The following is an 18,662-nucleotide window of genomic DNA, read 5'->3' as shown; positions in this document are numbered from 1 at the left end:
AACAAGCATGCAGCTAATCCAGCTAGATTTTAGTAAGAAACCTTTGATCTGCATGCTTGCTCAGGGTGTATGGATAAAAGTATTGTTGGCAGAGCATCATCAGTACAGCCAGGTAATAAGCATTGTTTAACCACCCTGGCGTTCTGATAGATCGCCAGGGCGGCTGCGGGAGGATTTTTTTTAAATAAAAAAAAAACTATTTCATGCAGCCAACTGAAAGTTGGCTGCATGAAAGCCCACTAGAGGGCGCTCCGGATGCGTTCTTCTGATCGCCTCCGGCGGCCAGAAGTAACACGGGAGGCCGCAATGAGCGGCCTTCCGTGTTTCGCTTACCTCGTCGCCATGGCGACGAGCGGAGTGACGTCATGGACGTCAGCCGACGTCCTGACGTCAGCCGCCTCCGATCCAGCCCTTAGCGCTGGCCGGAACTGTTTGTTCCGGCTACGCTGGGCTCGGGCGGCTGGGGGGACCCTCCTTCGCCGCTGCACGCGGCGTATCGCCGCGCTGCGGCGGCGATCAGGTAGCACACGCGGCTGGCAAAGTGCCGGCTGCGTGTGCTGCTTTTTATTTCATTAAAATCGGCCCAGCAGGGCCTGAGCGGCAGCCTCCGGCGGTGTTGGACGAGCTGAGCTCGTCCAGACCGCTCAGGTGGTTAAAAGGAAATAAATATGGCAGCCTCCACATGCCTCTCAGTTCAGGTGTCCTATAAAGAGAAACCATGACCAAGAATTGAACTTCCAATCAGTAGCTGATACCCCCTTTTCCCTTGAGAAATATTTTCCTTTTCACAAACGGATCATCAGGGGGCTCTGTATGGCTGATATTGTGGTGATACCCCTCCTACAGTGTGATGTCAGGACCATGGTCCTGGCAGTTTCCTGTCTGTGAACCTCATTGCATTGTGGGAAATAACAGTTGTTTACAGCTGGTCCAACTACCAAAAAAGCAAGCGGCATCTCCTTCCACTGACTATCACCTGCCAGCAGTAAAAATGTCACCATGTGGTAAATGTCAGAATGTAAATCAGGGAGTGGAAATTTTACAATGGGAAAACACTGACTAAATCATTTACACATACCGGTAATTATTGTAAAAATAAAGCACTTTTTTATTACATTATTTTCACTGAAGTTCCTCTTTACTTCATAGTTCCCCAACCCTGTCCTCAAGGCCCACCAACAGTACATGTGAGGTGAGGTAATTGGTGTCATCAGAGTTGATTAACTACCTCTGTGGATTTCCACAAAACATGCACTGTTGGTGGGTCTTGATGACAGGGTTGGGTAACACTGTAAATGTAAAAGACAACTAACGAGATGGGTATGGAGGCTGCCATATTTATTTCCTTTTAAACAATACCAGTTGCCTGTCTGTCCTGCTGGTCCTCTGCCTCAAATAATCTTGACCATATACCCTGAACAAGCATGCAGCAGATCAGGTGTTTCTGACATTATTGTCAGACCTGACAAGATTAGTTGCACGCTTGTTTCTGGGGTTATTCAAACACTACCTCAGCCAAACAGGTTAGCAGGGCTGCTGGGAAACTGGTATTGTATAAAAGACTATAAATATGGCAGCCTCCATATTCTTCTCACTTCTGTTGTGCTTTAATGTGCACTCTCTGCACATACTAAAGTGGAAATAAACTCCAAATGTCCTCTCTGTTCTAAAGGATTAGCCACAGGATGATGATCTTTATGGAAAAAAGGCCTTAATTCCATTTTATGGCAATCCTAAAAAAAAAAAACTTGATTTCGCTTGGAGGGGCTAAGCCTCAGTGTTGACTGGAGTGAGAACCAGCGCTCCTGCAGTCTATTTCACAGCTGCTGCTGATCTGGGAAATCAAAAACAGAGCAGTGGATTTCTTCAGCAACAATATGTAGATTGAAGTATTTTCATTGTGTGCTGTGTAAGAGTTCCGCTTTGAGATAACTATTTTGTGAATTTATCCCAGGTTGCGTTGGACAATGTAATTGCATATCAAACACGTTGCCAATTTATTGTAAAGTTACATTCACATCAGTGCATTAGCAGAGCAGTGTGGCAGTTTATTTTATGTATAAACATTTACAAAGCAGATTTAATGTTTCATAGTCTCTGCTAAATTGCAGTGCATCAAGAGTCCCAGAGTGAAACATTTTTATATGTTCCTCTCACAGTAAAAAGCCCAGGTATCTGCTTAGGAAAGTGTTTTATAGCTGTAATTCGTTATCAGTGACCCGACTGAGTCCTGACTGGAGAAAAACTGTCAGTTCCTTAGCTAATTATAAACTTTCAGGCAGGGAAAAAAGAAAAGCAGCACAGCATAAGTGTCTGTTTGCTTGCCATTGTATATACACATGTCTATTTCATCATGTCACATGTCATCTCTGGAACACCTTAAACATCATTTCAACATTGTTTTTGCAACAAGCACTCTGAAATGGTTTTCAGGAGTGTCTCAGTTTGCTGCTAATGATTTGATTAGGAATGCGAAGAGAAGGGACCCATCACCATCCTAAATTAACTTGAAGACTGTGCTGGGTCCCTTCTCTTTGCATTCCTGCTGAGGTTTCTGGGGACAAAGGGACACCGACCTGACTGCGTCGTACTTAGATGGTTGGGTGCTGCCTGCTACTCCGTTGCCTTAAACGATAACCGAAGTGACATGTGACATGATGATAAGATAAACATGGGTATGCACAGTGCCTAGCACACAAATAGCTATGCTGTTTTCCTTTTCTTTTTTTTTCTTTCTCTGCCTGAAAAAGTTAAATATCAGGTATGTAAGTGGCTGACTCAGTCCTGACTCAGACAGACAGGAGGTGACTACAAAGTGACCCTCACTGATAAGCAATTCCCCTTTTTATCTCTTGCTCTCAGAAGGCATTTTCTGCTAGAAAAGTGTTTTATAGTTGGAATTTCTTATCAGTGAGGGTCACACTGTAGTCACTTCCTGTCTGAGTCAGGACTGAGTCAGCCACTTACATACCTGATATTTAACTCTTTCAGACAGAGAAAGAACAAAAATGAACACAGCATAGTTATGTGTGTGCTAGGCACTGTACATACCCATGTCTATCTCATCATGTCACTTTGGGTATCCTTTAATGATTTGAATAGTGCAGGTGTTGAAAATGAGTTCCTATTCTGTGCAGCTAATATTACCCATGTAGTAAGGTGTAAGTTTGTGAGATATAGGTATGTATACACACACACACACACACACACACACGTTGCCTTGGTTGCTAAATGGCGCGATTCTGTCTATCTAGAAAATACTTTTCTGGTAGCAAAATTAAAGGAACACTATTAAACCAGGTGTCTTAAAATGACAATGAACAAATAATGTCTAAATAGCCGTGTAAACATTTGCTTACTTTTCATGTTAATTAGAGGCAAAAGCTGTAATTCATTGTGTGTAGATTTTAGCTACATTTGGAATGTCTCATTTGCATAGATGAATCTCTGCAGTCGGACATGCTAAGAACAGTGTAATATTAAAGCAGCATTATATTAAAAGCATGTCAAGTGTCATGTTTCACACACACAAATACAAATGTTTATGTTGCACATAAGATACATTTCCTCTGCTCTCTGCAGAGAGCTCAGTCAGAAACACGCAGAGCTTTCTCTCACACACATACAGGGTTAACAGATGAAGTGCGAGAGAATTCCCCCTCCCCTCATGGCTCACTCTGCCTTCAGAATTGCTGTCAGAAAAGTGTGAAAGGAGTAGATAACAGTAAACAAAGAGATAAGAATCCAAATGTATACACTGGTACTTAGCAGCACTTCCCAAACTTTTCCTACCTCAATTGAAATAAACATGTTAATCGATAGTATTCATTTAAAGTGGAAAGCCATTTAATAGCACTTGCAGCAGTGATCTCTGTTTATGGCAATGTTATAACACAGGTGGAATATACCCTTCGATTACTTGTTTCTTTGCTGATTGGATCTGTCTGATTCTAGCTTATTTGGGAATAGTGGCAATCTGCTAGTAAGGTGAGAATTGTCAGTATTGGCCACCTGATGTGGCAATGCTGTGTGTCTGTAGTCATAATTCCCATTTGGGAAGTGGATCTGTTTCCAGCCATCCTTAACAATGACGCATTTGTAGTTTTGCATATTTTTTTTCTCTTTCTAATGCTTAGTAAAGAAAACATTTACTGGAAATTAAAATGTCCCTTTTACTGGAATTAAAGATGCATTGCTCTCCATAGGCTGGATTTGTCTAGATGTTAACGCTGTCTTGTCTCATCTGCACCAGTAAATGGGAAGCGATGTCTGGCCTACTTTCTGGGCTCTGCTGATGTTGCCACGGCAACACGGCTTTGTTTATCCTAGTGGATTGTCAACAAGTAGCAATAAAGGGCCAATCCCCTTGCAGCCTTGTGACCCAGCCTCACAAATGTACAGTGTAATTACTGTGATGTAATGTTATTTATACAGGCAGGCCTCGCCTGTCTTTTCCACGTTCGCCACAGGATGGCGCTATGGATCCATTCTTGCTACAGCGATCCAAAGCGTCTGGGTTGTTCCATTTTCGTTGTCTAGATTAAGTATTCAGGCTTTCCAGACCTTTCTAGTAATTGGCTCCACAATACCTATCCCCATAATGGTGTGTTGACAAAAGTGGATGCTTATTTGATTTTAAATGATTTCAGTTTTTATTACTGCAGTTATAAATCCTTCCCCATCTTGTGTGTCTGCTTTTTTTCTCTTAAATGGTAAAGCAATGCACAGACATTACAGGATTGTGGTCTCATCGGTCTGTTTGCAATAAGATCCAGCAGAAATCCAATGTCTAGGTCGCTTTTCAGACTATACACATCATACAATTATCACGTCAGATTTGAGAAAGTTGACCTGATCAGTCAGAAATAATTTTGCCGAATGCCGACTTCCAGTTTGAAGGGCAATATCTCAGTTGGAAGGTTGATCTTGCTGTTATCGATGGAAAATATAATAATCATCCTGTGTGTATGACTGATCCATAATTACTATCGATAATTAAAAGTGGCCATCCTTATTCTACATAAGGCTGGTGCACACCAAGAGCGGTTGTGAGCGTTTTTAAAAACGGTTGCGGGCTGAAAACCGCTTGGCTAATTGTATTACAATGGGATGGTGCACACCAGAGCGGTTCGTTTTTTTCCCCAAATACTCTGGTCCTGCAGCATTTTTGCTGATTTCTGAGGCGATTCTGCCTCAATGTTAAAGGAAACCAGAGAGGAACGCTTTGGCACAAAATAAACATATCCCCCAATGGATTTTATAAAATAAATGTTATACCCGGTATTTTTGCCGCTCTGGTGTGCCGTTTATTTTTTTACTAAAACTCCATGCAAAACACAGTTCATCAGAAAAGCATATTATTTAGTGGGCTGTGTGCAAAATCAAATCACTATTTCTAAAAACCTTTTATGACTAACAAATATAGATTAAAAAAAAAAAAAAAAAACAGTTTTCAATGTACCCTAAAGCTAGCCACTAACGGTCCAATTTCTAGCAAAAAATCGTTCGAGCGATCAGAAATTCTGATTGGTTGTAAATAATCTCAGTTGATGGGCACAATTGATAATGAACGATTATAAAAACAATCGTCCTATTGAATTTCCGTCGATTTTGGATTTTCTTCTTGGTCGTGATAGATAGGAAGCAATGATTGGTTAGTTGATGGTGTAGTGAACGATTTTTCGTCCTATCAGAATTTCTGATCGCTCGAACGATTTTTCGCTACAAATTGGACCGTTAGTGGCCACCTTTACATAAGCAGACACAGGCATAGTTCCTTCCTTAGCACCAGCAGCTCCTCCCATCTCATCATAACTCTCTGTGATGCTGTGAGTATACAGAACAGGAAAGCAGAGCCAGAAGGGGGCAGGCTTGAAAGACATCAAAGACACTCAGCTATAATGATTTCTGAGCAAAGCCAGACTGAATGCTCAGTGGGGATTTTATCAGGGCTGTTAACAAGCAGGCCGAGCAGTGAAGGATGAAACGGAGAGCAGGGTAGGTGTTTTCTCTAAGGTTCCCACTGATGTATATGGTAAAATACATGAGGGTGCTTCATCTCTGGTACACTTTAAGTATTAATGCAAATTTTCTATGTATTGACTTGCATTGAGTCATAAATGTAAATTTACCCTTCAAATTTTAAATGCAGAACATTTTCAGATGCAATTTCGCACAAAATCGGGAATACAATGTAACGCCATTAAGATACATTACATCTGCGGCAAAAGCGTTTTGGCACTTTCACAAATTGCACACGCTAATAATTGCAAACCCTAAAGGTGGGCATCAATGGATCCATGGCTGGAGTTCAGGCAAGACCTCAAAGGCCATGGCCTAGGGCACCAGGAAAGGAAGGGGCGGACAGAAGGCAGCAGCAGTTATCCTGCTGAACGTTCCTCCTGCTACACAGAGTTTGCACATAGCCAGAGCCGGCCTTTGGGGGTGGCAAGTGGGGCAATCGCCCCAGGCCCTGCGCCTGAAGAGGCCCCGCACCCTCTGCGGCGGTGGGGAATGCGGGCATAGTAGTTAAAACTCACCCATCTTCCTCCGATCATCACAACTTCCAACTCCTTCCTGTCCCGGCATCTGACGTATTGGTAACAGCGCCCCCTGTGATGATGTGACCACATGTCACCACAGGGGGCGATGTTACCAATACGTCAGATGCCGGGACAGGAAGGAGTTGGAAGCTGCGATGATCGGAAGAAAAGTGAGTTTTAACTACTATGCCCGCTCTCCCCACCACTGCAGCCACCTACCTATCCTGTACCGCAGGGCACCTACCTACCTATCTAATCTATACTGCGGGGCACCTACCTATCTAATCTATACTGCAGGCACCTATCTAATCTATACTACGGGGCAGCTACCTATCTAACCTATACTGCAGGCACCTACCTATTTAATCTATACTGTGGGGCAGCTACCTATCTAACCTATACTGCAGGCACCTACCTAGCTCATCTATACTGCAGGCACCTACCTATCTAATCTATACTGCAAGCACCTACCTATCTAATCTATACTGCAGGCACCTATCTAATCTATACTACGGGCAGGGGCACCTCTAGGCATAGGCAGTACAGGCCATTGCCTGGAGTGCCATTGGTCCTGGGGGGCGCCATGTTGCTGGATTAAGGCCCACCCCCACATTAAGCCCACCCCCGACTAAGCCCCACCTGGTGGGTGTTCTATTACTTGCTTCTGATGCATCTACTTAGCGTAAGTTGCAGGCAGCTGCCACATCTGTGCCTTGTGCCTCCTTCTTTCTCCCTTTGTGCCTCCTTCCGTCCCTTTTGTGCCTCCTTCAGTCCCCTTGTACCACCTTCTGTGCCCCATTGTGTCTCCTTCTGTTCCCCTGTGCTTCCTTATGTCCCCTTTGCCTTTATTTGTCCCCTTGTGCAACCTCTACCCCCCTGTGCCTCTTTCAGTCCCACTCTGCCTCCTTCTGTCTCCATGTGCCTCTTTAGTCCCCATGTGCCACATCTGTCCCGTGCCTTCCTCTGTTCCTTTTTCTCGCCTGGAGTGACAAAATGGCTAGAGGCGCCCCTGACTACGGGGCAGCTACCTATCTAACCTATACTGCAGGCACCTACCTATCTAACCTATACTGCAGGCACCTACCTATCTAACCTATACTGCAGGCACCTACCTATCTAATCTATACTGCAGGCACCTACCTATCTAATCGATACTGCCGGGCAGCTACCTATCTAATCTATACTGAGGGGCGCCTACCTATCTAACCTATACTGCAGGCACCTACCTATCTAAACTATACTGTGGGGCACGGGCACCTACCTATCTAATCTATACTGCAGGCACCTACCTATCTAAACTATACTGCGGGGCACCTACCTATCTAACCTATACACAGTGTGTGTTTCCACAGTGTGTGTGTGTGTGCGTGCGTGCGTGCGTGCATCCACAGCATATATCTCTAGGCCCCGCATATGACACTCTCCCCAGGCCCCGCATACTCTAAGGCCGCCTCTGCACATAGCGGTGGGTGGCTACCAACAGCCGACTCTGGCATTTGGGGTAATAAAGGGGAAGCGAATGGTGATCTTCGAGCTGCCTGTCATTCACCTAATCCAATCTCTGCCGTGTTGGGCATGGGGGTGGGTTAGGATGGTATTGGTTTGGGGGTTTGGTGATAGTGGGCCTTGGGTGGTAAAAAGTACAAATCCGGCACTGAATGGATCGATTTCATTAATTTGATTAAATTCATTAGCGGTTTTCAAATGTAGATTGTTTGCAATTGATCATGATGATCAAATCTGATTATCGATTGCTCAGGGATTGCATCGTTAATGGCCACCTTAACATACCAATATGTATGCAGGGTGAGGACATCACATAGACTCTAATGATATTTTACTCAGTCTCTTAAACCTTAGACTATATGTTAAGTTATACTCTATTTAGTATAAGGCTGGAAATGACTAAAACAGGACTTGGTCTTTGCAATTAATTTCAGTCTGTTTCAGCCTCATATAAACTATTAGGATGTGGAAACAGACTGATTGCTATTAAATAGACTGCTGAGGAGTGCTTTCATTCTAGATGTATTATCGCTTCTCCAGACTGCTATGTGTGTGGCTATGAATGGGTTTTAAGCAAAATTTTAAAATAGCATCACTCAGTCCTTTTAATGTACTGAAATACTAACCTTACCAAGGGATAATGCATGGGATGCTAGATTTTGACGTTTTCTTGCAAGCATCACACTAGATATGGTATATGAGAATTCTGGACTCCAGTATTGTTGTCATGGATGCAAAGACGATCCTTGCGAGTCTTCTATCAGGAAATGTATAGTCCAAAACCTGGTGGAAAGAGGTACAGACAAGACAAATAACATTTATATTGTGCTTTTCTCCCGGCGGACTCAAAGTGCTTGAGCTGCAGCCACGAGGATGTGCTCAGTAGGCAGTGGCAGTGTTAGGGAGTCTAGCCCAAGGACTCCTTCCTGGATAGATGCAGCTTACTGAACAGGAAGAGCCAAGATTCGAACCCAGGTCTTCTGTGACAGAGGCATATCTACTGTAAGTGACAGTGGGGGACATTTATCAAGAATGTCTGAGACAAAATATTGGTAGGTTTTTAGAAATCCGTGCAGAACTGTCTCAGACATATTAAAGAGGAACTCCAGTGAAAATAATGTAATTAAAAAAAAAACTTAATTTTTACAATAATTATGTACAAATGGTTTAATCAGTGTTTTCCCATTGTAAAATTGTTCCTCTCCCTGACTTACATTCTGACATTTATCCCATGGTGACATTTTTACCGCTGGCAGGTGATGTCAGTGGAAGGAGATGCTACTTGCTTTTTTGGCAGTTGGAAACAGCTGTTGTTTCCAACAATGCAATGAGATTCACAGACCGGAAACTGTCAGGACCATGGTCCTGACATCACACTGTGGGAGGGGTTTCACCACAATATCAGTCATACAGACCCTCTGATGATCCGATTGTGAAAAGGAAAAGGTTTCTCATGGGCAAGGGGGTATCAGCTACAGATTGGAATGAAGTTCAATTCTTTGTGACGTTCTCTTTAAGAAATCACCAAATAGTGCAGTTTTCATTGTTATCTGTTGTAAAGTAGGAGGAGTTCGGAAGGTTTCTCAGACAGTGCAGTGTGTGAGGGAAATTGCTGTTGCTGAGGTAACCAATGCATCTGCTGTATTGCATCAATGCCCAGCGCTGGAAGGGTTAAGCACAGAACAGATTCACAGGATTCAGCAGGGGGAGGAGCACTTCACAAATCATGTCTAGCCTGTACTACACAAGCTGTGTAGAAGTGCTATTAAGCACTTCTTAATCTGCAGCAGTTTAGGGATGGATTTGCACTTTTATGAACTTCAGTGCAGTTCTAGAAATTCACACTAACCTGCCGCTATTAAGTAGGATTGAAGAATTTCCTTAGCAGAACAGTTTAAGAAGAAAAAACTGTCGCTAATGCTTTGATAAATCTGTCCCAGTAAAGGCTCTTTTCTGCTAGCAATGTTTTGCAATGTAATTCCGATAGCTATTGGATCTCAAAACGTTAGGTACTTACTGAAATGGTGTAAACTGCAGCTGATATTTTCATTAGTGTGATGTGTTTGTGAGATTATTCCTGATCACAATCATTATGCCCCCTGCATTTTTCCTACGTTTGAGCTCCTATGCAGAGTATAAGAGTACAGGAACATCACACAATTTGCTGAATATTTTCCCTCCTATTTTTTTTTCTCCCATATGAGATCGCAATCACACCGCACACCCCACGGATCGGACAAAAGTCACGGTGGAATCGCTGTGTTGTAAAATGTGGAGAAGGTGATGGAATTGCAACGTGATCATGTTTCTCAGTGGAGAACATCCCTTACATAGGAAAACAAAAACCTGTTACAGAACATTTTACTGTGGGACAAATTCATATATGGAACAGTATATACAGTATGTGTATACACGTGCTTTAGGGTCCATTCACACTGCATTTTCTACAGCGTTCTGAATTTCCGGCTATCGCTAGCGCTTTGAAAGCACAAGAGTTATTAGAAGTATATGGCAGTGATCTCACTGTAGAAAACGCATTTCATGCAGCGCTTTTCCACGATTTTAGAACGATTGCAGTTGAAGCGTTAAAAAAGTGAATCGCAATCGCAAAAAAAAATCGCAAAATTGTCCATTGTTGCAGAAAAGGAAACAAAAATCCCGCCGCAAATCGCTAGCGATCTTCCTAGCGTTTTGCGTTCCCCAGTGTGAACGGGGCCTTACACTTTTTTTTAGTGCTCCTTTAAACTACTAAGTGACTTAGTAACAGGAAGAGGCGATACTTTAAATCCATTTCAGTAAGTCGGTAATATTGTTTACGTTTTATTTCATACGAGAAGCAATAATGAGACTTAAAATAACATTCTTGCATGATTAGTGGTATGAAAAAAAAAAAGTGTCCTCCTGCTAATTGCCTGCTGCAGCGCGCCCGCTCTGATGAATGTTTACTGCCAGTCAAGGTTCCTCTATTGTTAGCGGAACATTGTATGAGAGCAGGAACATCTTGTGACAGAACACGCTCCATTGTGCGGAGCGCTCGAGTAGCTGGCTCTCACCTGGCCTGCCACATGAGCTGCGCTGTAATCACATCACGACAGTCAGATGTTCCCAGAGACAAATCTTCACAATATAGAGGAGGAGGTGCCTGCGCCCCCGCAGGAAGAGGGAAAGACCGGGGTATCGTCAATATTTTCTTCTAGTGCTGATGGCGTAGTAAACACTCACTCTATCCAGCAAGACTCTTTAAACCACCCAGATAGAATTTATGAAGCATCAAATTTTGTTTAATAGTAATCCTTGTCTAGTTCTATTTGGAAAAAAAAAAACAATTCTCCTATTGGCCAGGCTTATCCTGTGGTGTAGGGATCACCTTAGCAGTCATAGCGGCTGCTATGGGGCCCATAGCTAAGTGGGGCCCATTGGCAATAGCTGGCAGCAATAATGGGTTTCTTAGTGGGCCCCCCGAGGTGCAGAGTAATGCAAGCAGAGCAAAGGGGAGATGATATTTACACTGCGGGCTACTTAATACTGGGGGCCCATCTGACTTTCTATATTGGAGGACTATTACTGGAAGACCCTCTGACTACCCATACTGGGGGGGGGGGAGGGGGCTACCTAATACTGGGGGCCTTTCTGGCTACGTATACTAGGTGCTATTTATTACCAGAGGTTCCTCTGATTATCCACACTGGGGAGCTACCTAATACTGGGGGAACCTCTGGCTACATATACTAGGTGCTATTTATTACCGGAGGTTCCTCTGATTATCCACACTAGGGAGCTACCTAATACTGGGGGCCCCTCTGGCTACGTATACTAGGTGCTATTTATTACCGGAGGTTCCTCTGATTATCCACACTGGGGAGCTACCTAATACTGGGGGAACCTCTGGCTACATATACTAGGTGCTATTTATTACCGGAAGTTCCTCTGATTATCCACACTGGGGAGCTACCTAATACTGGGGGCCCCTCTGGCTACGTATACTAGGTGCTATTTATTACCGGAGGTTCCTCTGATTATCCACACTGGGGAGCTACCTAATACTGGGGGCCCCTCTGGCTACGTATACTAGGTGCTATTTATTACCGGAGGTTCCTCTGATTATCCACACTGGGGAGATACCTAATACTGGGGGCCCCTCTGGCTACTAGTGTTGGGCGAACATCTAGATGTTCGGGTTCGGGCCGAACAGGCCGAACATGGCCGCGATGTTCGGGTGTTCGACCCGAACTCCGAACATAATGGAAGTCAATGGGGACCCGAACTTTTGTGCTTTGTAAAGCCTCCTTACATGCTACATACCCCAAATTTACAGGGTATGTGCACCTTGGGAGTGGGTACAAGAGGAAAAAAAAATTAGCAAAAAGAGCTTATAGTTTTTGAGAAAATCGATTTTAAAGTTTCAAAGGGAAAACTGTCTTTTAAATGGGGGACATGTCTGTTTTCTTTGCACAGGTAACATGCTTTTTGTCGGCATGCAGTCATAAATGTAATACATATAAGAGGTTCCAGGAAAAGGGACCGGTAACGCTAACCCAGCAGCAGCACACGTGATGGAACAGGAGGAGGGTGGCGCAGGAGGAGAAGGCCACGCTTTGAGACACAACAACCCAGGCCTTGCATGAGGACAAGAAGCGTGCGGATAGCAATTTGCATTTTGTCGCCATGCAGTCATAAATGTAATACAGATGAGAGGTTCAATAAACAGGGACCGGAAACGCTAACCCATCACAGATGTTCATTGTTCATGTTACTTGGTTGGGGTCCGGGAGTGTTGCGTAGTCGTTTCCAATCCAGGATTTATTCATTTTAATTTGAGTCAGACGGTCTGCATTTTCTGTGGAGAGGCGGATACGCCGCCGATCTGTGACGATGCCTCCGGCAGCACTGAAACAGCGTTCCGACATAACGCTGGCTGCCGGGCAAGCCAGCACCTCTATTGCGTACATTGCCAGTTTGTGCCAGGTGTCTAGCTTCGATACCCAATAGTTGAAGGGTGCAGATGGATTGTTCAACACAGCTACGCCATCTGACATGTAGTCCTTGACCATCTTCTCCAGGCGATCGGTGTTGGAGGTGGATCTGCACGCTTGCTGTTCTGTGTGCTGCTGCATGGGTGTCAGAAAATTTTCCCACTCCAAGGACACTGCCGATACCATTCCCTTTTGGGCACTAGCTGCGGCTTGTGTTGTTTGCTGCCCTCCTGGTCGTCCTGGGTTTGCGGAAGTCAGTCTGTCGGCGTACAACTGGCTAGAGGAGGGGGAGGATGTCAATCTCCTCTCTAAAGTCTCCACAAGGGCCTGCTGGTATTCTTCCATTTTGACCTGTCTGGCTCTTTCTTCAAGCAGTTTTGGAACATTGTGTTTGTACCGTGGATCCAGAAGGGTATAAACCCAGTAATTGGTGTTGTCCAGAATGCGCACAATGCGTGGGTCGCGTTCAATGCAGTCCTAGGCCGAAGAGGTCATAGCCTAGGGTCACAAAACCTGTTTATTTGGGCAATTTCAATGGTGGCGAGTCTGACGTACATAAATCGCAGCAATGGCCGTTAGCAACGTCTGAATCTTACGAAATGTCTCATGCAGGTAGAAGACAAATTGTTAGACTTGGGCTCCAAAGATGGGTTCCCTACATCTCTGCAAAACAGAGTTACAGGGCTCCAAATTTGGTAAAATCCCCCATAGGCTTTCATTGGGCCTCCTATTTACAGTTCCAAAATCTCACATCTTTTCAAAGGGCAATTACTCAGCAGTACCAAATTTTCTAGCATTGTAGGGACCCTTAGGGGGAACATGACTGGTGAGTTTCGGGCCCCTAGGCCGAAGAGGTCATAGCCTAGGGTCACAAAAACCTGTTTATTTGGGCTATTTCAATGGTAGTGATGGTGGCGTACATAAATCTCAGCAATGGCCGTTAGCAAAGTCTGAATCTCACAAAATGTCTCATGCAGGTAGAAGACATATTGTTAGACTTGGATTCCAAAGATGGGGTCCCTACATCTCTGCAAACCAGAGTTACAGGGGTCCAAAATTGGTAAAATCCCCCATAGGATTGCATTGCCTCCCTATTTCACTTTCCAAAATCTCACATCTTTTCAAAGGGCAATGGCTCAGCAGTACCAAATTTTCTAGCATTGTAGGGACCCTTAGGGGGAACATGACTGGTGAGTTTCGGGCCCCTAGGCCGAAGAGGTCATAGCATAGGGTCACAAAAACCTGTTTATTTGGGCTATTTCAATGGTAGTGATGGTGGCATACATAAATATCAGCAATGGCCGTTAGCAAAGTCTGAATCTCACGAAATGTCTCATGCAGGTTGAAGACATATTGTTAGACTTGGATTCCAAAGATGGGGTCCCTACATCTCTGCAAACCAGAGTTACAGGGGTCCAAAATTGGTAAAATCCCCCATAGGATTGCATTGCCTCCCTATTTCACTTTCCAAAATCTCACATCTTTTTAAAGGGCAATGGCTCAGCAGTACCAAATTTTCTAGCATTGTAGGGACCCTTAGGGGGAACATGACTGGTGAGTTTCGGGCCCCTAGGCCGAAGAGGTCATAGCCTAGGGTCACAAAAACCTGTTTATATGGGCTATTTCAATGGTAGTGATGGTGGCGTACATAAATCTCAGCAATGGCCGTTAGCAAAGTCTGAATCTCACGAAATGTCTCATGCAGGTAGAAGACATATTGTTAGACTTGGATTCCAAAGATGGGGTCCCTACATCTCTGCAAACCAGAGTTACAGGGGTCCAAAATTGGTAAAATCCCCCATAGGATTGCATTGCCTCCCTATTTCACTTTCCAAAATCTCACATCTTTTCAAAGGGCAATGGCTCAGCAGTACCAAATTTTCTAGCATTGTAGGGACCCTTAGGGGGAACATGACTGGTGAGTTTCGGGCCCCTAGGCCGAAGAGGTCATAGCCTAGGGTCACAAAAACCTGTTTATTTGGGCTATTTCAATGGTAGTGATGGTGGCGTACATAAATCTCAGCAATGGCCGTTAGCAAAGTCTGAATCTCACGAAATGTCTCATGCAGGTAGAAGACATATTGTTAGACTTGGATTCCAAAGATGGGGTCCCTACATCTCTGCAAACCAGAGTTACAGGGGTCCAAAATTGGTAAAATCCCCCATAGGATTGCATTGCCTCCCTATTTCACTTTCCAAAATCTCACATCTTTTCAAAGGGCAATGGCTCAGCAGTACCAAATTTTCTAGCATTGTACGGACCCTTAGGGGGAACATGACTGGTGAGTTTCGGGGCCCTAGGCCAAAGAGGTCATAGCCTAGGGTCACAAAAACCTGTTTATTTGGGCTATTTCAATGGTAGTGATGGTGGCGTACATAAATCTCAGCAATGGCCGTTAGCAAAGTCTGAATCTCACGAAATGTCTCATGCAGGTAGAAGACATATTGTTAGACTTGGATTCCAAAGATGGGGTCCCTACATCTCTGCAAACCAGAGTTACAGGGGTCCAAATTTGGTAAAATCCCCCGTAGGATTGCATTGCCTCCCTATTTCACTTTCCAAAATCTCACATCTTTTCAAAGGGCAATGGCTCAGCAGTACCAAATTTTCTAGCATTGTAGGGACCCTTAGGGGGAACATGACTGGTGAGTTTCGGGCCCCTAGGCCGAAGAGGTCATAGCCTAGGGTCACAAAAACCTGTTTATTTGGGCTATTTCAATGGTAGTGATGGTGGCGTACATAAATCTCAGCAATGGCCGTTAGCAAAGTCTGAATCTCACGAAATGTCTCATGCAGGTAGAAGACATATTGTTAGACTTGGATTCCAAAGATGGGGTCCCTACATCTCTGCAAACCAGAGTTACAGGGGTCCAAAATTGGTAAAATCCCCCGTAGGATTGCATTGCCTCCCTATTTCACTTTCCAAAATCTCACATCTTTTCAAAGGGCAATGGCTCAGCAGTACCAAATTTTCTAGCATTGTAGGGACCCTTAGGGGGAACATGACTGGTGAGTTTCGGGCCCCTAGGCCGAAGAGGTCATAGCCTAGGGTCACAAAAACCTGTTTATTTGGGCTATTTCAATGGTAGTGATGGTGGCGTACATAAATCTCAGCAATGGCCGTTAGCAAAGTCTGAATCTCACGAAATGTCTCATGCAGGTAGAAGACATATTGTTAGACTTGGATTCCAAAGATGGGGTCCCTACATCTCTGCAAACCAGAGTTACAGGGGTCCAAAATTGGTAAAATCCCCCATAGGATTTCATTGCCTCCCTATTTCACTTTCCAAAATCTCACATCTTTTCAAAGGGCAATGGCTCAGCAGTACCAAATTTTCTAGCATTGTAGGGACCCTTAGGGGGATCATGACTGGTGAGTTTTGCCACTGCTGACTGAGCCATTGCCCTTTGAAATGGTGTGAGATTTTGGAACGGTAAATAGGAGGCCCAATGAAATCCTATGGGGGATTTTACCAATTTTGGACCCCTGTAACTCTGGTTTGCAGAGATGTAGGGACCCCATCTTTGGAATCCAAGTCTAACAATATGTCTTCTACCTGCATGAGACATTTCGTGAGATTCAGACGTTGCTAACGGCCATGGCTGCGATTTATGTACGCCACCATCACTACCATTGAAATAGCCCAAATAAACAGGTTTTTGTGACCCTAGGCTATGACCTCTTCGGCCTAGGGGCCCGAAACTCACCAGTCATGTTCCCCCTAAGGGTCCCTACAATGCTAGAAAATTTGGTACTGCTGAGCCATTGCCCTTTGAAAAGATGTGAGATTTTGGAAAGTGAAATAGGGAGGCAATGCAATCCTATGGGGGATTTTACCAATTTTGGACCCCTGTAACTCTGGTTTGCAGAGATGTAGAGACCTCATCTTTGGAATCCAAGTCTAACAATATGTCTTCTACCTGCATGAGACATTTCGTGAGATTCAGACTTTGCTAACGGCCATTGCTGAGATTTATGTACGCCACCATCACTACCATTGAAATAGCCCAAATAAACAGGTTTTTGTGACCCTAGGCTATGACCTCTTTGGCCTAGGGGCCCGAAACTCACCAGTAATGTTCCCCCTAAGGGTCCCTACAATGCTAGAAAATTTGCCACTGCTGAGTAATTGCCCTTTGAAAAGATGTGAGATTTTGGAACTGTAAATAGGAGGCCCAATGAAAGCCTATGGGGGATTTTACCAAATTTGGAGCCCTGTAACTCTGGTTTGCAGAGATGTAGGGACCCCATCTTTGGAGCCCAAGTCTAACAATATGTCTTCTACCTGCATGAGACATTTCGTGAGATTCAGACGTTACTAACGGCCATTGCTGCGATTTATGTACGTCAGACTCGCCACCATTGAAATTGCCCAAATAAACAGGTTTTGTGACCCTAGGCTATGACCTCTTCGGCCTAGGACTGCATTGAACGCGACCCACGCATTGTGCGCATTCTGGACAACACCAATTACTGGGTTTATACCCTTCTGGATCCACGGTACAAACACAATGTTCCAAAACTGCTTGAAGAAAGAGCCAGACAGGTCAAAATGGAAGAATACCAGCAGGCCCTTGTGGAGACTTTAGAGAGGAGATTGACATCCTCCCCCTCCTCTAGCCAGTTGTACGCCGACAGACTGACTTCCGCAAACCCAGGACGACCAGGAGGGCAGCAAACAACACAAGCCGCAGCTAGTGCCCAAAAGGGAATGGTATCGGCAGTGTCCTTGGAGTGGGAAAATTTTCTGACACCCATGCAGCAGCACACAGAACAGCAAGCGTGCAGATCCACCTCCAACACCGATCGCCTGGAGAAGATGGTCAAGGACTACATGTCAGATGGCGTAGCTGTGTTGAACAATCCATCTGCACCCTTCAACTATTGGGTATCAAAGCTAGACACCTGGCACAAACTGGCAATGTACGCAATAGAGGTGCTGGCTTGCCCGGCAGCCAGCGTTATGTCGGAACGCTGTTTCAGTGCTGCCGGAGGCATCGTCACAGATCGGCGGCGTATCCGCCTCTCCACAGAAAATGCAGACCGTCTGACTCAAATTAAAATGAATCAATCCTGGATTGGAAACGACTACGCAACACTCCCGGACCCCAACCAAGTAACATGAACAATGAGCATCTGTGATGGGTTAGCGTTTCCGGTCCCTGTTTATTGAACCTCTCATCTGTATTACATTTATGACTGCATGGCGACAAAATGCAAATTGCTATCCGCACGCTTCTTGTCCTCATGCAAGGCCTGGGTTGTTGTGTCTCAAAGCGTGGCCTTCTCCTCCTGCGCCACCCTCCTCCTGTTCCATCACGTGTGCTGCTGCTGGGTTAGCGTTACCGGTCCCTTTTCCTGGAACCTCTTATATGTATTACATTTATGACTGCATGCCGACAAAAAGCATGTTACCTGTGCAAAGAAAACAGACATTTCCCGCATTTAAAAGACAGTTTTCCCTTTGAAACTTTAAAATCGATTTTCTCAAAAACTATAAGCTCTTTTTGCTAATTTTTTTTTTCCTCTTGTACCCACTCCCAAGGTGCACATACCCTGTAAATTTGGGGTATGTAGCATATAAGGAGGCTTTACAAAGCACGAAAGTTCGGGTCCCCATTGACTTCCATTATGTTCGG

The sequence above is a fragment of the Hyperolius riggenbachi genome, chromosome 4 (genome assembly GCF_040937935.1).
Source record: "Hyperolius riggenbachi isolate aHypRig1 chromosome 4, aHypRig1.pri, whole genome shotgun sequence".
NCBI classification, from domain to species: Eukaryota; Metazoa; Chordata; class Amphibia; order Anura; family Hyperoliidae; genus Hyperolius; species Hyperolius riggenbachi.
The sequence above is the reverse complement of the archived record's forward strand: the minus strand, read 5'-3'. Positions refer to the sequence as shown.